Raw genomic sequence first — 6,105 nt, 5'->3', positions numbered from 1 at the left:
TTTATTGCACTCCTTTATTACTGTTTTACATTATTGTAATTATTACTCTATGAACGTGCAAATACATGACAATTTGTTTTAATTATTGCATAAGCATGTTTTCAACATCATATTCCACTCGTGCCAAACAAATACCATAGCAACTCTTATAATGAGTGGTTGCGCTCTACCGATATTATCACCCTTTAAATCCGGCAAAGGCGTATTTGCGATAAAACCAGTCGATCAACGGTGTAGTCGATGGTTCTGTGCCTTTCCCTTTTGAGTTGTCCGCTCAAGGGTGCCAGTCTAAAACCTCGTAGAAACCTTACTCTGTTTAAACTGTGCATGCATCATAGTCAAACCTAGCCGAGTCAGTTATGTTGTCCGCATAATGACTCTTTAAGATAGCCTTGTCCAAAGTCCATTGGGTTTCCCAAAACCCAAACAAACACTATTATGTTTGTGAATTTATTTGGAGAACTAAATGCTTTTATGCCAATTATTGGTATTTAATAGTCGAGTTTTGTGGGGGTAAGGGCCTAACCCTTTTGTCTTGCAGAAATATGAGGCACGAAGTCCCCAGATTCGGCATGGTCACAAACATCCACCCAAGGTTGCTAAGCTGGTAGGAGGATCTTCATTCCAGTGATCAGACTCTTGTCCAGAAATACCTAGGAAATCTACCTTCCCTCCTGGAGGTCCAACCCAACAACAAAATCATAGAAGTTGCTACTCTATTCTGGGATTGTGATAGGTCTGTGTTTCACTTCGGAGAGATTGAGATAACACCCCTGCTAGAGGAAATAGGAGGATTGGCTAGTGTACCATGGGAGATCCCGAGTTTGTTAATGCCGGAAAATTGCAAGGGTAGAGGTTTTCTCAAAATGATGGGCCTAAAGAAGAATCCAGACTTGACATGTTTGAAGGAGTCCTACATTCCCTTTGATTATTTGTACGAGATATACGATCACAGCAAATCCTACCGTACATATCCGGATGAGTTCGCCCTTACATTGTTGGGGCATATTCACCGAAGGGTCTTTGTCTTTACGTTTGTTTCTTGGGGATGATAGTGTTTCCAATGAAGAAAGCAAGGATCCACACCAGGCAAGCCATGGTCACCAAAACTTCAATGGAGGGAACTGGTGGACAACCATTTAGCATAGTGCCAATGATCATCGCAAAGATATACCGAGCCTTGGAAAAGTGTTAACAAAGAGCCCTACACTTCGAAGGCTGAAACTTGCTACTTCAGCTCTGGCTCATGGAGCATCTTCAAAGGGGTGAATATCGGCAAGAGATTCAGCGTAGAGACTGGGACGATCATATAGCCTTCCATCAACCAAGGCGAATGAACTACATGCCCAACATGTTTGCTCAGCCAGAAGATGCCAAGGGGTGTGGAGCTATTTGAAAATCTAACCGAGGATCAAATACAGTGGATGTTCGAGTGGTTCCCTACTGAAGAGTTCATCGCCCGATCCAGGGACACACCATTTCTGATACTTGGTTTGAGAGGAACCTACCCTTATGTCCCTCTCCGAGTTATGAGACAGGCTGGTAGGAAGCAGGTTATACCAAGGGTCGACAAGATAAGTCACTTCCGGGCTGACTTCCAAGCTGATGACAGTCCTTATAAGTGCCAAACTCATCATATGTGGCATTGCAAGATCATCATGGGAAGAGATACTATCGAACCAGACAGATACCATGCTGGCTGCACCCTATACTATTTAGGCTGGCTGGAGGATAATCAAAATGGTCTGCGCCAACCCGGGTTTGTTCGAGGTCACAGAATCATCGATGAAAGGGCTGAAGCACAGGTCGAATACAACCAACTGCGCAAAAGGATTCAGGAATGTGAAAGCGAGCACCGTGAGATTCAAAAATCCCACAAAAAACTAATTGAAGAGTGGAAAGACATGGATGTCAGTGCTAGCAAGCGATTAGGATACCTGGAACGAGGTTTAGTGAAGCTGGAAAGGAAGTTTCTCAAGAGGATCGAGGACTGCCAGAATGCTGAAGGAAACAAGGGTGGACACCTGGCCAGAGCCTACCTGCTGCTAGGACTTTGCGAGCTAGTGAAGCTATTTGATGGAGCCAAAGATTCCAAGTCTGGGGAAGGTTCTTCTGGGACCAAATAGATAAGAGTTTTCTTTTACTTTATGAAATGTAATAAGGCCAATGGCCACTAGTGACATTTTATTCCTTGTTATTTAGTGTCGTTTTGGGATTCGTCTACTTTTTATCAATAAAATGAGGAATTTAGCATTCTAAGTTCTCCAAATCAATTTGTTGCTAGGCCTACTCGGCACAACAAGGCTCCCAAATTAGGACGCAATTTATATTCTTGCACTATGTGTTTAAATATCGCAACACTTTCTTATAATCCCCACTGACTTGTTGCCTTTTTGCTTTTACTTTTTGTTTATTTACTCCCCTCCCCAAAGGTTAGTTCGTGCACTCTGGCATCGCCATCATATTCCACAAGATCAAAGGGTCCTCCACCCACTCCTCCTCTTAGTCCTATCAGAAGCAGGAACAAAGGAAAGATGGAAGATTTTTACAACACCAGAAAGGAAAACTCAACTGAACGGGTAGAGGTCACTCATGGTGCTCAGGTCTCCAAAGAAAGTGCGTCCCAACTCGAGCAGAAACTGGTGAAATTTCAGGAGGAACTTGATCAGGTTCGGAATCTGGCAAACTTGTCATTTTCCCTCACCACTCCAGATATCAATTTTCCAAACTCTCAGAACCCTATGCCTCCACAAAACATCCCAAAACCACAAAACCATCCCGCTCCTTACCACCACTGCAATCTTGCCACACTCCACTACTCATCCCAGAACCTCTGAATTCCACAAATGACCATTTCCACCATAACACCCCCATCTATGTGGAAACCATGCCACCCTCCACCCAACCTGTCTCAATCATACCCAAGTCTGATGATAAAGACTCACTCATCAGGAACCTAGCTGCGGAACTCAAGAGATTGACTAGTCGAATTTAGAGTGTCAAAGAAAGTAAGGGGATTGAAGGGTTGAACTACGAAGATCTTTGTATATAACCAGATATTGAACTGCCCGAGGGGTACAAACCTCCTAAGTTCGAGATATTTGATGGTACAAGGGATCCAAGAGTCCACTTGAGAACATACTGCGACAAGTTGGTCGGAGTAGGGAAAGACGAAAGGATTCACATGAAGCTTTTCATGAGGAGTCTGAAGGGAGATGCTCTGTCTTGGTACATTAGCCAAGACCCGAAGAAATGGTCAATGTGGGTGAGTATGGCATCTTAATTTATAGACAGGTTCAGGTTCAACACAGAAAATGCACTAGATGTGTTCTATATCTAGAACTTAAAGAAGAATCCCACGGAAACATTCCGCGAGTATGCCACTCGCTAGAGATCAGAAGTTGCTAAGGTCAGACCTGCTTTAGAAGAAGAACAAATGAACAAGTTTTTCGTTTAGGCTCAAGACCCGTAGTACTATAAAAGGCTGATGTTGATTGAGAGCCAGAAAGTTTCCGACATCATCAAGCTAGGGGAAAGGATCAAGGAAGGCATCAAAAGTGGTATGGTTACAAACTTTGAAGCTTTGCAAGATACCAATAAGGCTTTACAGTTTGGTGGTACGTCCAAGAAAAGGGATGTAGGTGTCATTATGGTTGCACAAAGAGCCAAATCCCCTATCAAATACCAAGCCTATCCGATACCTCTACTCACATACCATCCTACCTTGAATTACCAAACACCCTCACCCTCTTACCAAGCTCCATCACCTACATACCAATCACCCCCACCTCCTACATATCAACCTACTTCACCCAGATATTCCCAACCCGCACATGTCTACCAAGCCTACAATGCTCAGCCATCCCACTATCAATCACCTCCCACACGTCAAAACTTTCCTAGACCTCAACCAAATATTGACCGGAGACCCCCCAAACAGTATGCCGCCATTGCTGAACCGATTGACCAACTGTAAAAAAGGCTCAAAGCTGCTGGTTATGCCACCCCTATCCCTGCTATTACCCCTGAAAACCCTTCTCAGTGGGTCAATACAAATAAATCTTGTGCATAACATTCTGGCATGAAGGGACATACCATTGATGAATGCCGCTCTTTGAAAGATAAGATCCAGACTTTGATCGATAACAAGATCATTGTAGCAAATAAGCCTACTCTGAATGTCCGCAACAACCCTCTGCCAGACCATAAGGGTGGAGGTATTCACATGATTGAAATAGAGGATGATTGAGATCCCAAAGGATCGATCGGTTTAATCACAGAAGGCGACGAACCAAAGAAGCCGATAGTCACCCTCAATCCGATCGTAGTCTAGACTCAGCCTTCTGGGGAGGCCGAGGTAAACATGTATGTACCACTTGAATTTGAAGCACCACCCCTACAAAGACGCCAACACCAATTGAAGTCGAGCTTGGGTCTCCAACCAACGCACCCGCACCGTTTGAAGTTGTGGTTTTACCCTCCAAAATACATGCTCCGTTCAGAGTAAAGGTGCCCATCCCAGTAACAATGTTGGTCGTAACACCGTTACATACAAAGGCCATACCTTGGGATTACACAGTTGAGGCGGGAAGGAAAGGGAAAGCTAAATTCAGGGAAACAGTTGTGGCACAGGGTATGACAAGAATTGGCCGGGTTTATACTCCAGAGCATTTAGTTGAGTTGAGTAAGCAGGCCTCTGGTCGGCCGACCATCACTGAAACCGGGCCCGATGATCTCTGGAGGAAGATACAAGCTAAGGAATACTCAGTCATTGATCAGCTAAACAAAACACCGGCACAGATTTCTATCCTAGCTTTACTGCAAAGTTTCGACGTACATAAGAATGCCTTGTTGAAGGTGTTGAGTGAGGCATATGTACCAAGTAACATCACTAGAGGAGAATGGCAAACATGGTAGGGCAAGTATTGGAAAGTCACAAGATCACTTTTCATGAAGATGAGCTGCCACCAGAAGGGTTGAGTCACAACAAAGTGTTGCACATCACCGTACAATGCGAAGATTATTTTATCACTAGGATCCTAATTGATGGACGGTCCAGCCTCAATATTTGTCCGTTGGTAACACTTAGAACATTGGGAAGGGGGCTGAATGAGATCAAGGATGGGGCCATCAACGTCAAAGCTTTCGACGGTTCCCAAAGGTCCACTATTGGGGAAATTAGTTTGTGCTTGCAAATGGGGCCTACTTGGTTCGATGTCGATTTCCAAGTAATAGATATGTTGGCATCTTACAACTTGCTGTTGGGACGGCCGTGAATTCATGCCGCTGGGGCCCTAGCATCAACACTGCATCAGGCGGTAAAATTTGAGTGGAACCACCAAGAGGTGATTATTCATGGCGACGGTAGCAATCCCATAACAGTTGCCAAACCGTCCCAGCAATTGAAGGAAGGAGAAAGATAGGCTGGGAAACCTATCACCACATCAAGTGAGTCAATGACATCGACAAAGACAAGTGGTGAGGCAACAAAATTGATAGCATACTAAATTGGTGCGAATATGAACCTTGCAAGGGACTTGGCAAGAACCTCCAAGGAATCGCCAAGCCTATGAAACTGAAGAAACATGGCACCACTTTTGGTCTGGGATATGAGTATACTTGGGAGGAATTCAACAATTGGTCGCCACCATAGCAAGGTCCATACTACAAGCTGGAGCAGCCAATACCACATTTGGAGCAGACTTTCTAGCCGACCGATGTTATCTATAGCTCGGAAGAAGAGGAAACACTGGCGGCAGTGAGGAATTTGTTCCTAGAAGAAGATGACATGGATTGTTATGTCATTATCGAGGAGGGGGGAGGAAGACCCTTCCATACAGTCCGTAAGTCGAGGAGCACGCCTCAACGATTGGACCATCAGAACCACCAGAGATCGGAAAGCCTCGGGGTAGCAAGGCTGAACAAAGCATCATGCACTATCTTTTATTTTTACTAGTTGATTTTCCTTTCGCAGTTTTGATTTTTTGCAATAAGATCTTCCAATGTTCAAAACAGTTATGAAATTTATCAAAGCATTTCGGTTTCCTTACAAATCTTACTCTTATTATTTTCTCTCATTACTTTACTTATACAGCATTACTATTA

This window comes from Nicotiana sylvestris, chromosome 7 (genome assembly GCF_000393655.2).
Source record: "Nicotiana sylvestris chromosome 7, ASM39365v2, whole genome shotgun sequence".
Taxonomy (NCBI): Eukaryota; Viridiplantae; Streptophyta; class Magnoliopsida; order Solanales; family Solanaceae; genus Nicotiana; species Nicotiana sylvestris.
This window is presented reverse-complemented; position numbering follows the sequence as displayed.